Source organism: Trachymyrmex cornetzi, unplaced genomic scaffold (assembly GCF_001594075.2).
Source record: "Trachymyrmex cornetzi isolate Tcor2-1 unplaced genomic scaffold, Tcor1.1 scaffold67, whole genome shotgun sequence".
In the NCBI taxonomy this organism is placed as follows: Eukaryota; Metazoa; Arthropoda; class Insecta; order Hymenoptera; family Formicidae; genus Trachymyrmex; species Trachymyrmex cornetzi.
In genome coordinates, this window is record NW_017299992.1 from 2,359,357 (window position 1) to 2,386,683 (window position 27,327).

Consider the following 27,327-nt stretch of genomic DNA (forward strand, 5'->3'; position numbering starts at 1 on the left):
TCTTAATTGAGTGGAACGTAACGCGCGTCGAGAACAACGTAGTTTCTTCCCGAGGATGGCTCTTCAATGGTAGTGAAAGTTACGTTTGACAGCGAATTTGCATACAATTATAGCAGTGCCATTGTAACTCGTCACTATACTCCCAAGTTTCATGCCATAGTAGTGATATAGCTAGAGTTTCCTTTGCAAACAATTTTTTTTTTTTTTGAGAAAGTATATCTCCATTTCGCAGCGTGCCACTGATTTGTGCCACTTATGGTAAAACTGCTGTGAACAAATATAAACACTGGTATGATGACGTTTGTACGTGTCTGAAATTCAACGTCATCGTACAGTGATGATCGCAAGAGGCGCAACGTCGCGATTAATGGCAGTTTTAATGCCTGAATCGTGTATGGAAATTTAATCGTACCGGAGTCAAGGCGAAATGAAATTCCGATGAAAAACTTAGACATTCTCGGCAACGTTTCGCTAACGACGCACAATTTTATGATTTGAAGCGCTCGAGCGGTTGTTGATATTTCTCGTAAATAAACCAAGTTTATCCGGTTAATGAACGATCATTATGCCATCAAGGAATAATCAGGAGAGATTGCCGCCGACGATGCGATTCGACAAATGCACGTGAATGTTACTGACAGTCGGTTCTTCGTAATTGGCCAAAGTTTAACGGTGATAGCGTACCCATGCGCATCCCTCTCTCATTAAACAATCATTACTGGATGATACGCGCGTCGTTTGTCGACCGTAACGACAAACACATATACAGGAATGTATCTATCAAATTGAAGTTTAACACGTGTACACAAGACTCTCTCATGTCTCATTATCGAGGCGACCTTACATTGTCGGAGTTAGCAACGATAAACTCGCCCAGGTTTGACCTCCGAGTTCCTTTCCAATTGACGATGGCAAGCTCATGGAAATTCCAACATTAAGATTAACCGATATCTCTGGTGACTTCCGATAATTGGTCGCAGAACGGACGAGATTTTACGGCGAAAGGAGGCTCTATGTACTCGCGTCCGTACTCACTTGGCCACTGTCGGTGTCTGGCTGTTACCTATCAGCGGCTGGTGACTATCTCGTCAGATCTGCGCGAGTTCCGACGAGCGAGGTAGCGAGTATCATCAACTCTGGACTCCGGAGTCCATCATGTCCGTCTTGGAGGCCGGTGAAGCTAACCGGACGACGACGATGTCACCGCTGGACGAGGTCGTATCCCCGACGAGCGTCGAGTCGGAACTGATGGTCACCGACATGTTGGACGAGCACGAGGCTGCGCTTAACGAGCACGGCAAGCGTAAGAGAGACACGGACGGCGATGGATTGACGCCAAGGAAGCTGCCATCGCTCACGAGGAACAACAATGAGGTCGGGTTTGTCCTCGAGGAAAGTCCCGACGACGAGCTCCAAGAGGACAGGGACGACGTGAGTCTACCTTTTTCTTTCAGCAATATTAAAGCGCCGAACGGAATTCTGAATTGATGATGATGTAATAGAACAAGGATTATTTTCGTAATTGTAACAAATGTCATATTAAGTAAATAATAAATTAACTTTTAATAATAACATTATTGATTGCCCTTAATATTATCAGAAATATTTCTATTATAATTAGTACTATTACTTCTAGTACTAAATTCAATAATTGTATTTTATTCTGTATTATTTTGTATTTGATTTATACTGTTATTGTTATATTTTGTATTTAATTAAATTTGTTCTCGATTACTATATTCAAGTTTATATTCCATTTTTCATATTATTTGTTAAATTTGTGTTTTGTTTTGTAATTCTTTATTCTGTATTTTTAAGTACGATCTATTTTTCATATCGTTTTGTTCCACTTTTGTGCTTTTGTAACCGTAACTCATATTACTCTCTTTGTCGTAAGCATTAGAGCAGCAGATTTTGCTGGTGCCTTACCTGTACATTCAACTATTTTCTCGTTTAATTCTATAGTCACCGTTTTTAATTTGTAATCGATGCACAAATAAATTAAATTAGATCACATTAAATTTTGTATATCACAGGCATAACGATACTGATAAAGATTATTTTCGCAGTCGCAAAAATATCCTTATCAATTTCGTTATGCATAATATACAAGATATTTTTAATCAATCAAGAGCAATCAATAATGATGTTATTTAAGTTATTTTATTGTTTACTTAGAATTTATGAAAAATATGCAGAGCTGAAATATTTAAATATTTATTACGAGAATTCAACGTTACGTAATATATACATATTTATACATATATAGACATACTAAGAATAGACTACGCATTCCTATGAAGTTGTTATCGTTTTAGAAAAAATCAAAGAATCTCTCAGGTTCGTTTTAGAAAGAATGAGCTGAAAGCATCTCTTTCTCTCTCTTTCTCTCTAAAATATCAAGTTGAAGAGATGCGCGCGCGCTACCGAATTCTTTTTAACGCTGTAGGGCACAGAAGTTAAGATTAAGGAATGCGCGATCTATACCTATTACGTTTATGTATTTATATGACTTATATTTAGTATAAATTTTCGACATTAACAAATACAGTGATATTTTCAACAATGCTCTGGTTTCCTTTCCTCATTTAAAAAAAAATACTTCTGCACGTGTCCGCGCAATTCGTCAATTGGGAGATAGGTTTTCTGTGTTGCACAGAGAGAAAATTCTCACGTGGTGTGGAGAGAGAGAGAGAGAGAGAGAGAGAGAGAGAGAGAGAAAGAGAAAGAGAAAGAGAGCAGCTGTCGAGTGACGTGCCCGCCTACGCACGGTTATACCTGTTTCAGACTCCGCGAACGTATTCTGACACTCGGCAACAAATCAGATGCTCGGATCCATGGCTATAATAATACGCGGCTATTAATGCGTGCTCTTTCGCGCTTTAGGAGATCTGCATCGCCGGTTGTGCCCTTCTCGCGCGATTATTATTCGCATTACATATTCCTATTGTAAAGTCTTGACATGATTCAAAACGCGATGCGCATTTCTACTGTTTGCTCAAGCTTTTCTCTCAGTGCTATAAATTTAATGACTTTATTGTCTACGCGCATCGTTCCGTGTTTCACAGAGTACCGCTATCGGACGAGAGTTGTGCATTTATCAGACAGAAAGACAGCTAGTATTTTAATTGCGGGTCTAATGTCGTCAATCAATAACATGACTGTGATCTGAAAAGAAACACAAAATCTCTCAGAAATAACTAAGCGCTTAATAAATTGATCATCAATGCTGTCGAGTACCAACAGCTTGATTTATTATATTGTCTTATAATAAATTATTTCAATTTATACATAAAGGTGACAGAAATTGCTGCACTAGCACTAACATCCGTTAGGTGATAGACAATCATCTCTACTTCAAAAGTTATCGTCGTAAAATTATCACTTCGAGAGAGATCCTCATGCAATTTCCGATTGTTATAAGTTGCATCGAACGATCATTGTGAATGTACCGCTGGTCGTATCATTTACTATTACGTGATCCATCTTTACCAATTAAAGGATCAATCTAAGAATGAGGACGAGCGGGTAGGTAGGAAACGAAACGAAGTTGCGACGCCGCGCGAAACGGGTTTGAGGAAAAATCCAAACACGATTCTGAGACATGATGGGTGTCGGTGCTTCACGATGCGTTCGATGTAGCACGTGGTAGCTATACGCCGATGATCATACCGTCCATGGTATAGCATCGGGTATTCCATTAACCGCATTTGCGAGTCGGTGGCGCGCAGCCGCGCGAGCGCGAACGAAAAGAAATTATCCTTCGCTACCGACTCGGGCTCGTGTCGTTAATTATATCCTCGGAATCGGCGCTTTCGCAGTGTCTAACGATGCCGTGAGTTACCTTAGGTAGTTTCACGCTTCTCGTGCACGTGATGAGGGAAGATTAGCTCATAGATGTTCTTTCGGCGAACGTTTCGTGACCGACGACGTTTGGGAAATAATCTCTAGTCCCTCTCCTCGGGGAGGGGAATTTAGTGTTTCTAGTTTTAATGATCACTGTTAACCTTTTGGGTGGAAATTGATTTATTCATATCTACAAGGAATCTTGCTAAGACTATCAAATTCTGATTTTAATAAAACTTTGCACAGGATAGCTTATGTAAATAGATAAATTTTATAGAAAAGATCAGTTGGGATGGAAAAACGATTTTTAAGAGATAAAATGACTTCTTATAAATCTTTTCTTTTATTATATATTTTGAAAATTATTCAAGATATCAAAAAATGTTTATACAAAAGTTTTATAATATTAAGGAAATAATTTTAAAGATATGAATTTTAAAAAGAATTATTTCTTTTTTTTCTCAATACTATTATAAAACTTTCATATAAAATATTTTTTGATATTTTGAATAGTTTTATAATGAAAAGAAGCTAAAAACGTTTTATTTACAAGAGATAATTTCACCCCTTAAAATTATTTTTCCACTTCAACTAATATTTCGAAAATTTACCTGTTTATGTAACCTAAATATATTCAAAGTTTCATTAAAATTAGAATTTGACATTTCTCGAGATTTCTTTAATAAGAAAATATACTTTTTATTTAAATTAATTTAATTAATGCAACATTTAAATTGAACGTTATAAGAGACGATTATCAGAGTAATCAAAAATAGAAATTGGAAAGTCAATCGAAAATACTGCACAGATTATATAGGAAAGGAAAAGGTAAAAGTCTCTCTCATCGCGCGAAATGTTAATACTTTTCTTACCGATTGCTGCACGAAGAAGCAACATCGTATTGTAACTTTTTAAATGTAACTAACTTAAACTTTGATAATCCAAGCAACGTAGCGTTATCACGCAATCTGAATGCCAACGTGTGCAAAGGTATAACCATAATGATAAATCATAGTTAATAATATAATTGGACAGCAAGATTAATAACGTATAGCGAAATAATGCAGATTCATACGATTAGGCCACCATCGTGTAATGCAGACGCTCAACACGATGCGCTATTGAGAGAATTATACGGTATTGTAAAATTATTAATACGTAATAAATAGTTAATAAATTTCTCCTTGGATTAAAGAATAGGTATAATCGTCAATATATCCAAGAGACTTAGGGTGAATTCATACCTTGACAGAAAAGCAGAAAGTAAAAAAGCAAAAGCCAATCAGAATTCACGCTAATAGTCGACAGTTTATACTTTCTGCTTACAGAATATACTGTTTACTACCAGCGCGAGCTCTGATTGGTTTTTGTGTTTTTGCTTTCTGTTTTTCTCTCAAGGTGTGAATTCATCCTTATATGTATACGCATACGTCGAGAAAGCTGTCGTGTCGAATAGCGAGTGACGACAAACGCGTCAATCATCGTCATTGCGACCTCTAAAACACGCAAATCATTTCAATTTTGTGTTGACCGAACGGAATGTAGGAGATGAAAGCACTTTTCAGTAAAAGTATAGCGCGCTAAAATCAGCCCGTAGTCGCGAGCCTCGTACTCACCGAACGTGGATAATGTCGTCTCGTTAAGAAGCCAGTAAACACTGCGATTGATCGCCGAAAGATCCCTCGTATGACAGTTTTAATGGCCTGCAGGTAATCGCCTTTGCCGACGACTTTGCGAGCGATTAAAGGTGAGGCTAATGTGCCTTTCACGTACCACGAAAGCGCAAGTACAGTGATGGTGTATAGTGTACAGTGCGGCAAACAGTCTTCTGTTGTGTGTGTGTGTGTGTGTGTGTGTGTGTGTACGTTAGGACCTTCTTTCATGATGGGTCGAACCTCGCAACTTCTCGCAACGTGATGCCACTTTAATTCGCGAGAAATAAGGGGAACACAACCGTTCGCAATAAAATTTCAATAATTCATACCACCGACCAAATACCAAGACAAGATCTCGTGCGACGGTAATTAATACGCTCGAGCAAATAATTCAGCAAAGTTCACTCAGATTTTTTGTTGGGTAATAGTGTTTACATTAAGACAGCATCGTGCGTTTACACGTTTTTATCTGTTTGTTTCGCTTTATAATCGTATTGCGGTGGCAAAAAGAGAAACTTCAATAATAACGTTTTCTATTATAACGATAAATGTATTCGTATATTAAACACCGAATATAAATAGGCGATAATCAACGTAATTATCGACATCGATATACAAATAAAAAGTTATTGTTTTAATTAATTGCTAGTATTTTGCATATCTCGAGCCCGTAATTTCCCTGATTTAATAAATAGTTCTCAAGAAAAATAGTCTATATTGTATATCAATGCTGTATTATATTTGTTTTTGCCAATGTTCTTTTTCAAACTGAATTCGATTTTCTTTTTGCAAAGATAATTATACCAAGCAATATCAAAGGATAAAAAATTGGGCGAAGAGTTTTGTAGATCAAAAATATGTAGTTTATCACAATTCTTCGACTAAATATAGCTAACGTTATAATAAAACTTTTACTACATATTTAATTATTTTATATTTTTAATATTAAACAATTAAGTATAAGGTTATTAATATAATAGTAATTATTATTTATTATTAACTTTATATTTAATTGTTTAGTGTTGAAAGATTATCAAAATACGGATTTTGTTCAAATTTTCCTGAAGAACACAGATTGTCTTGAGAGTACTAGAAAATACGCTGTTCAGACCTAATGTAAACCTTTTAAAGTATTATATGCTCGTCCGCTACTTTTTTATTTCCTGGATATTATTACCAGCTACCGATTATAATGGCCACAGAAGAGTGCCGTTATCTTGTTCCATTAAGAGGAGAAACCGCCGTATAACATCGTCCACATAATGCAACCTATAAAATTAAAATTGGACATTCTCTTGTAATATATATTATAATAAATATGCCGTTGATCTTCAGCTTATCACGTTTCATATTATCGCACATCCCAATTTCCTACAATAATTATCTATACTCATCCACGCATGCAGGATGCTTCGAACTTCGATGTTCAGAACTTTCGGACAAATACAAGATTATCTTCTTTAGAATAAAGGACGAAAAAGGCATTCGTTTTTATAGTGTTTACAATATGAAATTTATTAGCGCGACGTCTTAGTTGGGAAAAGCTCGAGGATCCACCATTAAGATCGTAGATCTTGAGACGCTGAATTTATACGGCATGGTGGCTCAAGTAGGTACCCAATGACTGTGATTCTTCCTCAAAGCCACTTAAAATCGGAGATCAATCTTCGTAAATCTTAAACGTTTCGCGCGACGGATGTCGTTGCGGACTTTCGTTGGCGTAACATAATGACCGCCTGCGGAAAAAATTCAAGCATGAAACGCGGTAGTTTAAAGACCGGGAGATAAATCATCCCCGGCATCGTGGATAATGATAGGTGGTGCGAAACGATCGCGCGCATCGCTCTCGTGATATATTGTTCCCAACTTCTTGAAGATAACACTTGAAATCCTCGGTGAGTGATAATCCGGCGTGCCGCCGATGCGCGTGCGATTTCCGGTGCGATCTACTCGGGAATAGACGGTTATATGGTAACGCCGCTGAAAAGCCGATCGATCAGTGAAATTACGGGCTTCCGATTATTGACGTCGTCCTCATCTCGTGGGCGCGCATCAATGTCGACCTATAAGGAGGGGAAAAGACTGACGTCGTTACGATAATCGTGATATATGTTGGCGAAAACAGAGTTTGCCGGTTTTCGTTGCGTAACGCTTACGTAACGAATCATTCTTGAAGAAGCTTTGTTACACTGGCCCGACCTCTTGCGATTGCGACGTAATAGCCCAAGCTTGGATTTTTCATAATTACGCACTTTCCGATACCTATAATTTTATCTCAATGCTCATATGGTGTTCTTTGCAACATAATTTATCGTATAATGCCATAACTATTAAGCTTAAATATCATATTTATATAACTTCGTTTACATACTCTCTAAAGTCTTTCGAGTAGAATCTAATTCTAAAGAGTGACAAAGGATGACAATTGAGCCAGTGTTAAAAATGAGTCGCTTAATTGTCAATTTGTAAGATTTCATTTTTTAGAGTTAGAGTTCACTTCAAAGATTTTAGAGAGTACATTCTATAGTATAATATTGTAATTTCGTTTTACGTGTCTCTGTGACTGTTATTTCAAAATTTACTGCCAGTACTAAAAATCTATGTAATTAATGTAAGTCCCTATTCTATAATTCTTAATGACAGTGTCGACATCGTTATATTATCGTTGCGCAGCTTTTTTTACAAGGTATAAAACCTGCGCAACTATATAACGACATCGACACTGTCATTAAGAATAGGGCCGTAAGCTATAAATTTTTAACGCTGGCAGTGAATTTTGGAACACAGCTTGCATCATCGCAATGAAAAAATGAAAATAACAGATTTTTATAATAGACAAATACGAAATGTCGTTCATCTTTTATATAGCACAAAATTTTTATTTCAATATTGCATATTAGAATATGGTGAATTATCTATGATTGTGACATAACGTCGGGAATCATACTCGTGGTTTTATCTATGCGTAATGAATTTTTATTTATAGGCGCGTCACATACCTATCACCGTAGACAAGGTCACAAGGCTTCATCTCTGTTAATTCATCTTTTCATCCTGCGATCCACGATTTGTGATGAGGCCAGCTTCGCGTAGAGACGGCGAATCTTGACAAAATTAATATCCCGTATCGCAGAGTCCCATACACTATGGTCTTTTTTGTAAATTATTTAACCGCGAGAGTCACCATTACTCAGTTGAATATAAAATCTTCTTCATACATCACACATGTACGCATATCTCAACCTCAGAGTTTTCGCATTTATCATTGGAAAATTTATACCGTTTCTCTGATTCATAAGATTACTCGTTTACTCTGTGTTTATTGTTGTTTTCGTGAATTTTTATTTACATCCTTTTTTATCATTAATTTCATATTTACTGGGTTAAATGCATATATTTTAATTTCGGATTTTTTAAATATTATTCACATTAAACTTTATTCGTTATTAAAGATATTAATATACTTGATAATACATAAATGTTTTCTTTATAATGTAAAAGCAAAGGTATTGTCTTTTTATAGAATTTTATTTTTTCCAATTATCTCGACCTTTAATATAATCTATGCAAAGGTATCGCGCGTTTGTACTTATAAATTCTTTCCCAGCAAGGATTAAGTTATTACAGTCTTCTCTCTCTCTCTCTGCTGATGCAGATACGCATCACGAAGGTAACAATGAAGTTATAGATGAATATCTACGCAGGATCAGAGATGGTTGTTTAATAATACTTTTAAAGCCCCGCGTGAATTATCGCAATTTCAGGTTTATGTATACAAGGAGAATGGTGTGCCAGCGGTTATTGCGGTCGATTATCGAAATTGCCGCGTTGCGTTTAACTTCTCACGTGGCAACCAGGAAACTTGCTGAGGGGGAAACACTATATAATGTATAGGCGATAATAAAAAGTGCATAATCATTGGTTGGTTTTCGCTACTAAGAGATTCTTTCCGCAGGCTTGAAACTCTCGATGATGATAAAGATTATATCATATTTCATTATTGGCACAATATTGGATATCAAACTCATGCTTTACTGTGTTTTCTATTCTATTTATAAGGAAAATATTCTTTGCTTTGAGGAAAAATTTACAAAATATATAAATATATAAATAAAATTATATATATATAGAAAAAAACAAGTTCTTTTTTTATATAAAAGAAACCAGGTACTTTCTAAGAAAAATATTTGCATTTCTTAAAAAAAAAAATTAGACGTAAATTAATTGGTATAAGAACGGTTTTGCTGAATATTAGAATATTAAAAATTTTTGCAACTTATGTTTGAATTTCCCACAAGTTTTTCTAGCTAAATTTTTAGCTCTTTTAGCAAAATTGTTTCTTTTTGTGCATTTAGTTTTCGAACTTTAATTGAGTTTATTTTGTCAATTTTGAAGTTTTATCGAAAATTATTTCTTGCAATTCCATATATACATCTCAGATAATACACAATAATATATCTAAGCAATTCTAAAGCATATATAATGCAAGATAATCCAAAGCAACCGGCTGACTGTTTACTAAATATTTCGCAGACCTGTGTGTGTGGACGATGCGATTCCCGCAAATCCTCTTAAAGGCCTAGGGAAAAAAATATCAGAGTATCGAGCGTGTTTCGTTCGGTAGCGGCAAGGAAAGAGAGAAGTATCGGCGTTCGAAGAGACACGCTGCATTCTTAACGATTCTTTGTTGCATCCGGTGTATCTCTGCCCTCCTGTACCTCTGGGATAAGGCTTTTTCTCCTGCGAGGCAATAAAGATCTGGATTAAATCTCATTCACGCAGGGCGCGCAAATACACCCGCGGCTCAGCAACCTCTGGCGAACCCAATAAACGACTGCGTAGCCGGCAAATTTATCCGCGTAACAGGCGTTTTACTCTGGCGTCATATATTATTACGATCGCTGGTTTATCTCCGCCACGGTTGCACACTAAAGTCCGGTAGCTAGAGTATGGCCGCTCCACTTGGCTCGCGTTTTTGTGTTTAAATCTGTAGGAAAGACACATGGTTGACCGTTTGTTTATCTCTCGATAGTGAATTTCGATAGCACAAGATGAATTTTAATCCCCGCGTTTGAAATACGACGAGGACGGTTATCTACGATAAGAGCAACAGTTTCGAGCTACGCATTAGGATCTGTCGCCTTAATGCTAACCAAGTCGGGATGCTTACATTGATGCTGAGATGCTATTAAGATTTCTGTTGCCAGACAAGTCAGTTATTTCTGCTTTGGACATTGCTAGGGTAAATAGAATTTACAATTAAGTAAATTAAGAAGTATAATTAAAAAGTATCAAGAATTTTTAGAAAAATTTCTCAAGTTTTGAAATTGATGTTTTATTTCCTTATATTAATGTTTATTTTAATTTAATTATTATTTTATTTCTTTATATTAATGTTTTATTATTTTAAATATATATATTAGTATATAATAAAAATGTTTATATAAGGAAATGAAATTAATTTTAAAATTTAAGAAGTTTCTCTCTAAAAATTTTTATAATTTAAAAATTATATAATATATATATTCATATATTAATTATATTATGTTAATTATTGTACATCTATTATGAAACACAGTAGTAAAGATTCATTATTTACCAGCACTCTTCATCTATCATATACATAAATATGTTGTTTAACATAGACTCAGCATCTCAAGATGTGGCAGAGAAAATCGAGGAAAAAATACAATATATAAGTATATTATTTACTTCTAAGTATAAATAGATACTTAGAATATCTTTTTTCACAGGAGCTTATTGAACATGAATTTATCATCATACTGAACACGGAAAAAATATCATTCTATTAATAAGAAAAGTGATTACTCAATTTACCTTTTTCCTTTTAAGTAATGGTTCATCTTTAACAGAAAATATTTTCTCCCCATTATAATCTTAAAATATATTTATTACAAATTTTAGAAAAACTCAGTATTATGCACTCAAAATAAGAATTTATCTTCTACTGAAGAATAATTATAAAATCGAAAAAGCCACTTTATGTAATGAGTAAATCGAATTTGGTTTAATCTAATAATCTTGATTGAAATATTAAATTTATTAGGATTTGAAATATCTTGAATAAAGTTTGATGCTTGTGATGAATTTATCATAGATTTACGGGAGGGGGGATACATAAATTTTTTAAATACTTGAAATAAGTAATTATTACTTGCATAGATTTTCTGCGCGCGCGCGTGTGTGTGAGAGAGAGTTCTGTATGTACACAAATCATATTGATCCGTAGTTTCCCATTCATGCAACAATAGTTCCCCTTCCCCCTTCTATGAAAAACTCGGTTGCATTCTGCATCTTATCGTTGCATCCGGTATCACTCGTTGACTGCGACCGCGACCGTTCCATCCGCAACCGCAGCATCAGTTAAACGTAACGTGAACGTACAATAAAATACGCCGTGATTGCAGCGCGTGTCGCTTATATTACGTTCGCGGCAGGATCTATGGACGGAATTAGGTACACATGATCATGCAGAAGAAGCGGCGGCAGCAGCGAAGATAAATGAAGAGGAAGAGCGACGATATATTCCGCACGATGCACATCTCGTTCCGCTTGGCAAAACCGGAGCGCGCGCTGTTTCTAAGCACTGAAGGGATATTAACGAAACGTAAAATACACCGTGATACGGCATCTGTCGCTTATATTACCAGTACACGCACGCGGGTTACAGAGAGGAGCGGCCGTGGAATATCCGTCTCGGTTAAAAACATCTTGCAGAAATATTAATCAGTCGAGACTAATGGCGAGTTTTTTCGTCGGAAAGCTACTCAAGTAATCTGATATTTATCGAAGGATTTGCATCGATTACGCGTGGACTTTACTATCCAATTTTTGATTAAATTCTTTTCGCATTAGCTCACGTAAACAAGTTAGAACTAGACAACAGACTAGATTTTCGTTTTACATCCCAAAAGAAAGAGAGAAAGAGAGAGAGGAACTTGATTGGTGTCAGTGAAAAGGTCACCCGTTTAACTTTGTATGATCTTTAGGGAGTTACTTGAATCTCTCGGCTGTTGTGTTGTTGTTGCGCGCATATGAAGGATATTCCGCCGTTTCGCCGAGCGATTGCAACCGCTCGGTTTGCCATCGCGCGAGAAGTTTTAACTAGACGTAACTTCGGCCGTTGAAGTATACGCGAATGGAGGATAATAAACGTGGGTAAGAGTCGTCGTAAAACTTTTCTTGCAGATCTACGTTTCTTCGCCGTCCTGCTGCCGCCGCGGTCATTTTATTAGCGCGTTTGCGTTTTGGCCTCCATCCTTGTCGAAACGTGACTAGTCCGTACTTTTTGCATTCCGTGGCAGAAAATGAGAGCACACGACTGACACTCGTGTTTACGAACGAGTGAAGGCTCTATTAAAATGAGATAACGAAATCGAGTGCGTTAAAGCGCGCGATAAGTCATGCGGCTACCTTTGGCTGTAAAACAGCAACGCGATTACTACTGTGACTATCGCGATTTTGCGCCTTTGATATGTAAATCACGCGAAAGATATCTTCCTTCCTTTTCTGATCGTTTCTTGCACGACTTCTTAAAGTTTAAAAGACTTTGCTACTTGCATATTCTCTGTTGTAACGTTCATTCGACGCGTTTAGGTTTCTTTGTTACTCCGTCTAGGTATATTGAAACGTCTTAAGAGTTTTTTTGTTAAACATATTCGGCAAAGAGAACAGTAAAACATTGTAGTATTGACTTATAAAAATTCCGTGGGCGGTATGGAACAAAAAAGGCTATGTTTGCTATGAAGTTTTAAGCGGTCGTTTCACCACGATGACGTTGCGCTTGTCGCCTAACCGCTTCATGTGCAGTGTTTGACGAAATCCGGTCTTCGCAATTGTTTTGCATTACAAGATTATACATTTACATGCTATGAGAGCTTTGCAAATTTTCAATTTTTAACGGAATTAATATTATGTTACAGAGAATGTCACATAATAGAAATATTTTATTTTTTATTATCACATTAAAAGAAAATTGGAGAGGCGAAAAAATAAGGATAAAAAATTCTTTTTAAGATTTTTTTGTAATAATCATTAATTATTAATTATGAGTGATGAGAATCATAATTCTTGTGCACAGTCATTTGCAAACTTTATTAAAATTTCTATTTTTTGCTAGAAGGAAAATAATATCATAAAATCGACATTTTTTTTCTCGGCATTATTTCTTTTCAATTTTCTTCGAGTCAAAATCATTTTGCCTTCAATTTTCTATCGTCTGCAAACATTTACCAAACGCTGTCAATTTTTTGACAAACGACTAACTCTACTTACCATCACTGTATACCGTAATTTCGAAGGGCCACTCCCAATAACTTGCAAATTACACCCACACGTACAATTTGGCAGATATATATATTCATGTGCCCGGTATGCGGTAACAAGCACGAAATAAGACGCATACATTACAACCTTAATAAAGCGACGGCCGATTTACATAGTAATTGCTAAGTTTTCTGGATCCAAATTACTTGCGTAGCGAACCGTCAAAGAAAAGACGAGCGCCTGACAACGAGTACAAATAATGAGCGAACGGAACAATAATAATCATTTGCGAACGTTAATAAATTAGAAATTGCAAAGTCGTACTTCTTCCTAGCGAAATACAATAACATATTGTTTTAATTCGTTATTCTATAAAATATCATATGATTCGTAATATTTTTGACATCTTTAATATAAAATTGAAAATTATGTTGAGGTTTGAATTGTTAGTAAAAAATTAACTCTCGTGTATCATGTTTCGACTAAGTGCTATCAATATAGCCACGATTCATACTCGTCGTGTATATTTGTAAGTGTTATGCTGCGATTATTCTTACTGCCACGATGGAACTGGATGCCTTGGATCGTGATAAATTTAAATCAACTTTACTTTATTTTACTTTATATATATATCCGAAGTATTTTATGTGAGAAATTGGATTCAATTTTTTGCAAGTCTCGTTATCAAGGGATTTCACATATTAATCTTACAAGAGAGTTTAGAAACTATTTATTTAAAGTTAAATATTCCTAATAATCGAATCCTGCTTCCGTAATTAAAATTTTCTTTGAATTAATTTTGCGTTTCTGATAAAAGTCTAATTTTTGTCTTTACATTGGACTCTATTATTAAAAAATAATTTTCTTTCTTTTGCCAAACTTCAAGTATATATCTATTTCATTTTAAAGATAACTAATACAGTTACAAAGAATAGATACTTATAATTGGTAACTTTTTCATTGGTTTGAATTAATTTCGCGATTCTAATATAATTAGTGATTTATAATCGCGCCTCTAATGACAATTTGGCGATTTTATTGTTCGCCATTATACAGTTGGCATTGAATCAATTATTTCGCTACAGTTTTGTACTTTGATTGATATACTTGAACGGCAGGTATTGTTCCAGACGGACCCTCAATTTGAATATCGATAGTCCAATATACACGCGGATACAACCGTTAACCTTTTGATGTCCTACTTCGTCCGCGAGGATTGTACAGGGAGATGTGTGCGTCCGAACATGACTCATAGATTCGTGTGAGTAATATGAATTATAAATCGCGAGGGTTCTCGTGAGAGTCTACGAAATTACCGTTCAGACAGTTAAGACAATATTTTTCAAGACGACGAAGGAAGAGAGAAAACGGTAAAAGAGATAGAGATTGTAGATAGGGAGAGAAAGCAAGGTGCAAAGGCACTGAAAGTACAACGGAGCCAGAAAGTGCGTAATTCTAACTACAATTTTCGATGCAGAAGAGGACACTTTTTATAAGTGATGTTTGACGAGATGGTACAGAAATGTAAATACAGAAATCGGAATGCACGACACACCATCGAAATGTTAAAAAATTTCGAGAGGATTAAGGAAATGGTTAAAGAAAAATGAGCTTCATCGCTGATTAAAAACACCATGGATGAGAGCATGTACGTATCCCTATATAAAACATCGTATATATATTGTACGAACACGCGTGTCACGTTCACACGGAAGTTCGCGGAGAGGTGTCCCGCTTGTCCTGAAAAAAAAAAAATGCTCTTTCACCTTCGGGAGTGCCTCGCTGATATATTTTATGCGTTGCTGCAAGCGTCTGAAAGGCACCTGCGCTTGTCGGCGTACATACCCGTCGGCGTATTACGCACCGTGCGAATTTAAGTAGCTCCAATATACGTCGGGCATCGCACGTAAATTCACGAAACCAACGAGCGGGGCATGTACAAGAGAAGCTGGAATTGTTCCATGATATATCGTAAAATTTATCTGACGGTATAGACGCTGCTTTCGCCACAGCTCCAAATTTTAGTTTAGTATTTTATTTTAATTCAGTTTTTTTTAGCTTACGATTACACTTCAGAAATCGATGAAGAGGACAGGGGAGGAGGAAAAAAGATCAACTTTATCCGTCAACGCTGTCATGGTAATAAGTGGTGAAACAATTTTTTAAAACGCTTGTAAAAAATGAACATTAAAGAATTTTAAATGACATAAATAGCTAAATAGCAATATAAAGTAAAAAGAGCGCTATTCTGCGCAGTACTTATGAGTACAATTTTAATTATAAATATTACACAATAGCTCATTATTGTGTGTTTATGATAATACAAATTCTATTGTGGCGTATATGATAAAACACACGGAAAGAACGATTTTGCTGAAGTATCTATAAAAATTTATGTATATAGACACTTAAAAACAATTTTGTTGGATCATCAAGATAATTACGTAATAAAGCAAACATGATGCTGCAAAAATTATTTTTTGATGGTCCAACAAAATTATTTTCAGACCTGTATCTAGTTAAATTTTTAGATACTTCAGCAAAATCGTCTTTTCTGAGTACAAAATTGAAACAGGCAACGTATATTAATATCCGTTACATACTATTTTCATTCAGCAAGCAATGCGTTTATATATTAACCGTGTTTGCTTGTCTTGCTTGGACTACGTTTGCGATAGCAACGTGCCTCGTGAAATGCACGATAGATCGGACTCGTTCAAACTGATTTTTGGCTGCACCCGATGATAGATTCGCGCGATCGTAGAATGTGCATTTGTCCTATCCGTAATGCGGAAGCCGCGCCAGAAGGCTGCGTCGCCCGTTCCGAAAGGCGCTCTTTCAGAGCTCTCCTTCGAGGGTGCCTCGCCATGCCTCGCGTTTTACGTATATCGCTGCGAGCACTTGCTTGAAAAGCACCTGCGCGCAAGTCGGCCTATACCCGTCGGCACATTACGTAGAGGTAACCTGCCTACGTTTCGCCGCATGTATTTAAACATGAAGCCTGCGTTCTCGTGCGTCGCCTGCACGTTCAATCGCACGCGCACACGTTTGCGCGAAGCGAACACGCTTGGATGTTTAAATATTGCCTGTTACATTATATGACAGGACGCGGAACCTGTTACCTGTTCGAGTGGGCGGGTTTCGACGTGGGTTCTCCGCATTGATCAAAATCGATCAATCGGCCGATCGATCGAGGCCTTCGACGGAGGCACTGCAACGTGTGATTTCACGAGCGGCGAAATACATTCGCGCGTGCGGTTCGCGTATGCGCTAATTTGACTGAAATTGCATTCAGTTTAATTCGAGTAAATTGCTTGAAATAACTCAGCCTGACTCGCCATGACTCGCCAATTAATTCGGTCGCTTCTTTCAGAAGTAACTTGCATCGTTTCTTCGTAATACGAGGAGACGCGTATCTCTGAACTCGTTGCGCCATTTATTGATTATTTACATTGGATTCTAAAATAAGATAATGATTAAAAACTTGTTCGTGCAAAAAATACGGCTGTTTCTTCTTCAATCTATGATTTCTCATCGCCGCATTCTCACACTATACCTGATATGCCTTTTTTTATGCACGTTCTTCTCCCTCGTCTCGCTTCTTACGTTAGTGCGAAATTACTTTTCGCCGGCGAAGCGTTATTATTCGGGACGGAATCAAGCGTGACTGGGTAGCGGTAAGAAATATCGATGCACTCTGCGATCCGTTCTTCGATTTAACAATACGCGCCACTCGCTACTTCCGCAATATCGCGGAGATGAATATGCAGCCATAACCGTACGCCGCGCTGAACATCCGCCGATTCGATTTAGACTCGTACTATTGCAAAGTCCGACATGTCCATTGGCGTTTCGCGGAATGTTCGAACTATTATTATGAAATGTGGAATTTAGGAAAAATTGTTGCGGCCAACGTAACTGACATAGATCCTCCAATAAATACGGTTTCAAGAGGAAGATAAGAACAATGAATTTCATCGCAGGGAAGAAATTCAAGAAAGTTTGTGTAAATTTATGCTATTCTCTCAACTTCACGTGGCATATATTATAGCTAGAAATATAATATATTATAAAATCAAGGAAAAATTTAAAGAATTTTGTAAAAATTGATATTCTATCGTTTGTTTTTTTTTTCATAAATGACTCCACGAGATAGAGTGCAGATATTATTACAAATATAAATTACTCCTTAAGTGAAACGATACTGTTTTTTTACAGTTACATAACGCGTCTTCTGGATAATCCAGTTCAGAGGAAATCTTATCGAAAGATGCTTCCGTTCTCAATTAATTGATACGACGCATAAATTATTACAATATATATGAAATAGAAAGGCTTCAAAAAATTAAATCATAAAGTTTGAAGGAAGAGTAAGCTGACACAAGATGACAGGATACAAAAAAATTCTTTATTAATAAAAACATAAATTCAAATTTATGTAATAAAAAAGAACGTAAGAGCGCAAAAATCGAAAATAAGTATGCAAAAAAATTAAATATAATAAAATAAATTTACGTAAACTAAGAGCAATGCTACATGTTTCGACTTACTTTTGAGACATCTTCAAAATCTGGGTACACGTAGTATCGAATTGCATAAAGCAAGTTTAAAAAATATTTCCGTGTTGCATACAAAATGCATTCGGAACGATTCAATTATCAATGTGACTCGAACAGTTACACCAACATGAGATCAACTGAGGAATCGAGCGCAATTTCGGTTATTGTCGTCTTCGACGAAGAGGATGCGAATAGGATGTTATTTTTCGGGACATCGTTTACATTTGCTTTATAATAACGGTCTCCTCTGGTTTCACGTATTCACTGGAACGGATGTGTCGCGATAAAGTAACGGGAACGAGAGTGCGAAAGAAGTTCTATAACATTATCGGTTTGAAATATGTTAACGATTACATCCAAGACACGGCTCCGTCCGCAAATTATAGGTGCTATATATTTGCACATTCCGATGCACTCTCCCGTCGATCGCGCCACGGTAAAACACTGAATTGTAGATACAAGCCAGAGACGCGAGCGATATGATATTATACTCTCTGGAACGTGATCGACTTTATTAGCATACTTTGTTAGCATCCAGTTCCTGCGACCCGCACGTCCTTCAATCCGATGTTTGCAACGTAATCTTGTTTTCCACTTGTTCTTTCCTCCTAATATATCTATGTATACACATTTCTCGAGTATGTTAACTCATTTGCCTGATGTGATATCGCGGAAGTGAACGCGCGCGTTTTCGCGATCGTTATTAATAATGCATCGATCACAGCTATCAATGTAACAGAGAAACCTCCAGAATGCACGGAGAGGCACGTCGCGACTTAATTAATCGTCCATGCGATAATATCCAGAAAATTAATAAATAGCACAGATGAATTAATTTAACGTCGGACGCGATTAATCTCGCGCGTCCATACGCGGCGCGTGCTTTAATACGAGGCGCTTGCTGGATCCCGCTGGCATTTCGCAACGGTATTCCGCGAACGTTATCACGATTAAAAGAAAAAGCGCGAGCCGTGAACTTTCGCCCGTCCCGCACCTCCTTCGATATTCATCTTGATAGTGAGTGGTGTTCTCTCGCGTCCGGTCTGATTGCCGATAGCTCTCTCGAAGTCAAGATCGACACCTGCGAAAGTAACTTGAAAAAGCTTAGATGAGGCCTTTTATCGTACGTTTTAAAGACGTACTTGATTATTATAACATTACCTTATGAACGAATGAACGAACAGCACGTATAATCAAAGTCTGTAATTTTTTGCTCCGATATTAATCAAGATTACTACACTATCAATCAAGATTACAGAACATTCAAAACACATGTTACATATCTTTTATGTAAATTAGCAGATATATCTTTTAGTAAATTATTCTTAAATAATTTATTCGAGGTAAATTTATGTTAAGTTTTGATCAGGAAATTCTGATTAGTTCGGTATTTTAATAACAATCTTAAAATTTTCCAATTTTGCTCGTTTTGTCTTATTTAGCTTGAAAATGCATTATTATCGTTCATAAAAGTAGCAACTGTAAGATATAATTTTACGCAAGTATTTAGCAGACTTGGCTAATATATATGTATTATATATATATATTATATTACTACCTATTGGCGGCGATAAAGTACCGGATTGTTCAAATTGTATCCGGCAGAGATTCAATTAAAAAACGAATCGCTAATCCTCATAACAATGTTACTCGTTGCATATAAATCCACAGACTATAGTGCACCTGCCACTTCTCTCTCTTTCCTTTTCTCTATCTCTCCCTCTGTCTCTCACGTACTATCTCACTCTCACTCTCTCGTTTCGTCTTTCATTCCAAACAGTCGTCCCGGATTATGGTAGTCGACTGACTACAAGATTCCGTAACTGCGATATGGACAGTCATACGTGTATATGGACGATATTAACATAACATGATCTAATTGATGCCGGTTAGACTATGTGTCTTTACTTGTTTGGCTCTTGCTATAATGTTTTGCAGATTACAGCCAGGTCCCTTACAGAAATCTAATACTGGCCAGTTTATTACTGACTAATTTATTACGAGTAGACAATAATTAATTACTTATTTGAAGTACCATAAAAGTACTAAACAATAGTATTTTTAATATTTAAAATAAGTAATTAATTATCGTCTTTCAGTATTGATCTGTATTAGATTTCTGTAAAGAGTATACGTACATATGAGATTTGTTAAACGTATACATGTTGTTTATGTATTGCACATGATTTTATTTTTAATCACAGAGCGAAAATGATCCAAGAAATGTAATATTGATTTATAGATTTATCAAATGATTTTTATTCTCTTCTATATGTAAATTCTTATCCATGAAATATATTTCTTAAAACATAATAAATTATATTAAAAGATTTAAAAAACATAATTGCATTTTGCACTTAAGGTAAATGTCTATTATACATATGCAATTTCTTATGCATTAATATTAAAAAGCCAGCAAAAAATCAGAATATACAAGAACGATAATATAATCAAGTCAATTTAATCGAGGATTAAGAACGTTCAAAATTATCTTGTCATCGAACACCAATATAGTGATTGAGTGTTACCGATTATTTAAAATAACCAACGTTGACAATCACGCCAACGATGATCGTCGTGAAGATTAAATGACTGCTGCACTTTCTCTTTCTTTCTCGTTCTTTTCTCGCACTATTCTCGCGCTACGCGATCGAACAAGTGTACATTAACATAACACGATCTAATTAACGGTTGAGAAATCGCTGAGGAATAACCAATGAAATCGACAAAACCAACCACGCAGTCGAAAAACTTGTCTACGAATCAATACCAGATTGACGGATAAAACTGACTGAAGGAACTGGACCACGCTCGTCCGACGGTCTGGCTAATTGTAACAGCGGTCTTGTTTTTGCCAATACTCATAGCGGTATATTAACATCGATGTCTTTTTTTTTTCATTATATAAAATAAAACTGCGAGGCAGAGGCAGTGACTTTACTTAAATTATATCGATATTAATTGCAACACATATATGTGCCGCATTTTAAAACGTTATTAAGATTATATAGAAAGGATGATTTTGCTGAATCTAAAAGTTTAGCTAGATACAGATATGAAAATAATTTTGTTGAACATCAAAATAATTATGTAGGATGCTCGAACTAATTGCTATAGTGTCAAAACTTTTTGCGTCATACTTGAGATTCCTATACGTAATAATTTTGGTCCAACAAAATTATTTTAAGATCTGTATCTAGCTAAATTTTTTGATACTTCAGCACTTATCCTTTTCATGTGAAATTAGAAAAGAGATGGTACCTAAAAGTTACTTATATTTCAAAAGTGATAATAATTACGAAAAATTAATATTATTTTGTATGTGTGTGTTTTGTATCAGAGATTTTACTTTTCCGAAATTTTTACCTCCTAGAAAATTATAAATGGTTTTATGTCATTTCGAGATCGGTAGATTGTGACATATGAGCTAATCTCTGGTCTCACCACAATCCTGCGTGATTTCTAGCGCGACCACTACGACGCAATAGTTATTAAGAAACGTGTTACAGTATCACGTTTACACGCGTCAATTGTTAAGTGCCAGGGCATCGCGAAATTTGCATTTTCACGTATCTCGGTCATCGCATCTCGACAACGTTTGACGCGCGTGTCATAGAAAGGTGTAATTACGTTTATACATGAAATATTACACAAAAGATTCGCAATCCCGAAAAATTATAAAAGTCATTTACGAAAATTAAAACAATAAGCTGGTATAATTATACTAAATAATATTTCATTAACAAATGTAGTTGTTTATATTACATATATAATACAATATTTTATTAGGAAATTGTTTAATTACATTTACTTAATAACATTATTTTTAATTACTTTTCCACCGTCATTGTTTTTAACGTTCTCTATTAATGATAATACTGCATATCTAATTTTGACAGATATGTTTGATATTTTGTCACATTTTTAATAGAATATCGTCGTTAGTACATCACGTACCGTAGATATGTTAAGAATTTCTGAACAAGCATTTTTTTTTTTAGAATTGACGAGACTCGCAGGCTCGCTCATGATTCACTTGTGTCTCATGTGTAGACGCGAGTCTGTGCGCCGTATGGGCACTTACACAAGTGTAATCACAATCGACTTTAGTCCCGTTAGCTTGAACCCTCTGGACCGGACTGCTGCCTCTGCCTCCTGCCATGTACACGCGAGTTTAATACACGAGTGTGTATGTCCGTGCCGCGAAAAAACGGACACACATTCACATATACGTGCGCGCGCGCGTTCGACGTTGTCCATTAACGTCGTCATCGAATTAACGGTGAATATCATTGTAGAATACCCTGAAAAGACTGATCGAAGCTCGCGTGCACGTGCGTAACTTTGCGAACGGGCGTGCCTGTAATCGCCAAGTATGCTCGAAATGCCATTTAATAAGCAAAAGCACACAGAAAACATTTAGAAAGGCTAGAGAGAAGTGATAATCAAGGAAAATTTTTCTTTCCGAAATAATAAAAAACCTTTGGATGCAATCGCATGGAGATTCTCCCGGAGATTCATTTTAATGAGGTCCTAACTAGAATAATTAATATAAAATAAGTTGTTTCTTCAATTATAGTCTAATTCGATTCGATTAAATATTTTATTAACTGTCGAATGTATAAGTGAACACCTTTAACGTTAAAAATTTTGTAGCCTTTTGACATTACGTTTTTTAACGAAAGATCTAAAATTCTTGCTTTTTATCTAACGTCAGATGGTAGAATAACCTCGACTTTGTGTCAGAAAAAATTTACGCGGTAAAGATTTCGTGCGTTTAAGGGATATAAAATCCACGAGGTGTTGCTCATTTATATCTGCCATAAAGTCAGGATGCTGAACGAGCGTCAGTTTGGCGGCTCGGTAGCTTCACGACACCATCCTCGTCATTCGTAGACGATCCGTTAACTGAGGTAGAGGCGAGGAAAAGCGCGGTAACGCGTAAGATAAGGGCGTCATGCGTTGGTTACCGTTGGGTGGCGTTGGATGGTCCGCTTGGAATGCCGTTTAGCGACTTCCCTCTCCTACCATAATCATCCAGGGCTCTCTCTCTCTCTCTCTCTTTTTCTCTCTGTCTCCCTGCCCCTTTTCTTTCTCTCTCGCGTGTCTTTCATACCTGCACGCGCGAATGTGTATACTCTCGCGATCGCCGATCGTCATCAAAGTTTCGACCCTTTTCTCCCCGATCGAAGCTTTGGCGCGACAATGTCCGATTTCATTTACTGACACTAATTAATCAAGGTGTTCTTCCTGGAATTTGTATCTTTGCGGAAAATCTCACGTGAAATATTTTTATTTATGAGAGCAATAAAAATATATGCATGCAGAAAGCTTACAGTCTCTCTCTGTCACGTAACGATCGAATGCGATATCGTTTGCACAGTAAATTCCTATTAATACGAAACGTGCTTGGAATTATCGCCGCGTATGGATCCCCGATTAATAGATACGCGCTATTAATTCCTGATGAGGAAGGAAAGTTTGGGCGAAGGTGTAAAAATTGCAGAAGGACATAAATTTCTCTATGGAAATCTTTTGTCGTTTGGAGGGTGTACGATTAGAAACGCGCGTGTACACACCCATCTGGAAATTTCCTCGAGAAAGGCCCCGAGCGAAAGCGATTATCGAAAGTTGATGATAGAGCAGGATAAACTCTGCGATCGTTATCAGCGAAACTGGGATGAAAAATCGACGTATACGACAAGCGCGCACGGTGGCCTATAAATTTATAATAAACGGTAGAATATAAGCAATATCGATATGAAGTAACGTACGATGCGTCCAGGCAGTTTGCATTCCCAATCTTTTATTTTTTCATTAATAAGGCAATTTAAATTTTGTACGATTAATTTTGCGTTGCACGAATATATAAATTTAAACTAGATCACTTTTATAATTATTGATCTATTCTAATTCTATATCATTATGTCGCAACGACCGCAAAAACTAATTTGTAATTTAAGCTGTCATTAGTGACGCGTAATAACTGGACAATTATTTCAGCCGCTGCTTTTGTAGAAACACGCCAGGTGAACTGGTTACGATTGCTCGAGTCAAACAGATATAATTAAAAAGTACCGAATTATGTTCCTATAGAGATTCCCAGAAACACCCTGTCCAATTGGATTGATTTATTGATCCGTCTGCTTATCCGGAGTCCACGGGTCGGAATAAAGTGAAGAAAAAAAAAAAAGAATTTCTTACGGAAACTCGTCGGACAAACTGGTTCCAAGTGCTCCAGGAAGACATTTTTGTATCGAACGACAACACTGTGCGTTCGATCACGACTCCGTCTATCGATATTACAACGTAGTTTCGCCGTTCGATCGCGCGCGAAGAGCGTTTCTTTTCGTTACTGATTTATATTCATGACTTTTTAGCCGCCGAAAGGAAAGATGTGATTAATCGAGAGCGTCCGTACGTCAAATCGAATACCCATCAGCGATCGCTCGGTGATTAACTACCGATAGAAGTATCGAGTTTCTATCTTTCAATTATGAAAAAATAAGACTCGGCGGGGTGAGACGGAAGAAGGAAGGGGGAAGAGATTCATGCAACGTATGAACGTGTCGTAATTAATACAGGATGCATTTCTTTCCTATCGCATCGATAAGAAACTACATCATCGAAATTACATACCGGTCTCGATTATCCGCGGCTTCGTAGATATAAATAACGATGATCATTCATCACGCTTGCGAGTATAAATTTAGTCTCGAGAGAATTTGTCGGAACGGAAACACAAAAAATATTTTTGTGTTCGTACATACCCGGATTCCGCGCCTACTTGAAGTGCGATACATGTCGAGGATTACAAATTCTGCTACAAGTAGCACCCTTCGGGTGCGCATCGGTGCTGCAGAAGACGATGAGTCCATGTTCTCTTCTCGGTTTATCGCGAGGAGCATCCGGAGTTTCGCGTAGAAAGAACGCGACGCTCGTTGGACGTTTAACTTCGGCGTATAACATCGTATGAATGGCGCATCGCCCCGTAATTACACTGCAAAATTTACGCCGGCATAAATTACGCCCAGTGTGTCGACGACCCGGCGAGCAACGTCATACCCTAACGTTGACAGCCGTTTTCACCTTGCAAATTAATAGCGACTCCTACCGAGAGTACCTCTCTTCTCACTCTTTATCCCGTTTTCTTTTTCTCTTTTTCCTCTCTCTCTCTCTCTCTCTCTCTCTCTCACACAGTCTTTTCTTCTCTCGCCATGTAGACGTGAATGAACGTCAACGGGACATTTTTGCGCGCCGAATCGCACGATCGTTCATTCGCGCGAGCTATCAATTTAAATAATTCCTTCGACTGCGAACATTAATCTTGAATCTAATAAACAGCGGAATTGACAGCGCCCGTTCCAATTTCACCTCTCGCTACGCGTTAATAAATGTGACGTTTACATGATAACGGGCAGCAACGATCGCGCGGATAAGGTTTGCGTTTCTTATCTCGCACGACATGTCGTTAATATTGTTGGCACTAGGTGATTTAATAAACAAATGTATTAGTGGAACTACAACCGGTGAGAAAAAAAAAATGTATTTTTGCACATGTAAAATACTGCAATTCAGGAGACAACATTATGTAATGTTCGCAATCGCGCGATATATATTATAACTTTGGCTTTTTAATTGCATTTACCGCCTTTTGAATTCTTAGGCAAGAATTCTCTGTGCTTAACAAAGTAAAAAAAATGACGTATGGTTTACGCCCACTGCAATAGTAATGTATCAACTCCACCTTAAACGATCTATAATTTGTATCAATCTTCAGGATAGAATATCGTTCACCATTTTATACCGCATATTTAGATATGTATTTGGTGTATATATATATTTCATATATTTTTTAATTGCTTAAATACTTTCCGTATTACACGGCATTTAAAATTATGAATAGGGTTCTCTCGTGAATTTTGATACGAATTATAGATTGCCCAAAATGGGCTTTATTTTCTTATTGCAATATTGCGTAACGTGCCACCTGGTTATAGTGGACGTCCGCCACTTGGAATGATGTCTTAATGATCCATCACGTGAAATAATGCGGCGACGTATTCACACGCAGAAATTGAGCAAACGAGAGTCATGCTAATCTCGATATACATAGCGAGCGACAGGGATCTCAAATCTCGACAGGTTTAAGAACTGAGAATCTTGGCACCTTTAATTTCCTGCAGCGGCGGGCCTGTGCAAACCAGTTACCTGAAATCTCACCACTTTATTCTTTACACTTTACAGATATTATATATATAGTGAAAACTGCGAATTAGATACACATTTTATTTTGTATCTTAATAATTATATATCATTATAGATTCAAATATATCATTATATCTGAAGATATATCTGGACGAAAATAAAATATCTCAGAAATCAAATCGTCAAATGTAGAAAACAAACAGTAAGATATCTCTTTTTAATTAATGCCAAGTGGACTTTAACAAAAATTTCATTTCAAGCTTTATTATCACAGAAATATATACTTACATTTAAATACTTTTTAAATTCAACTCCAGCGCACATTTCCCAGTAGTTTGTCATTAAAGTCATCAAGTATGTATTATAAAATTGAATTAATTCTGTTGTAAGCGATGGTAACATTTGTTATATTTCATCATCATTCACTACGCTGTCAGGGCTCAGCATCCCCTGTTGATCTCTAAGGCATCCCTATATGAAAAGTACGTACAACAACGAGCGTGAAGTTGCACGGACACGAGGCCGCGCGCGTTCGCCGGTTCGGCGAGGGTCGGCGAACGTCGTAGAGTACCGCTCCATTACTCCTATTCGCTCGATTGTGGGACGTCCCATCGTCCATCGGCTGGTGGGGGGTCGCCGGTGCTAGGTCTAGGTGCCACGTGGTGGCGCGTACCCCGGGGCGAAATTTCGGTCGTCGTCAGCAAGCGTGCACAAACGAGAGATCTCTCTCTCCCGCTCCATCCACCACGGCGCACCTTCTCTCCTCCCTGTAC

General features: G+C 36.8%; 1 protein-coding gene across 5 annotated transcripts in view; it reads left to right on the forward strand.

Annotated features, from left to right (window-relative positions):
• Nucleotides 1-27,327, forward strand: part of TfAP-2 (transcription factor AP-2) — a 240,846-nt gene that overhangs the window by 149,149 nt on the left and 64,370 nt on the right. The gene's annotated exons all lie outside the window — the stretch shown is intronic.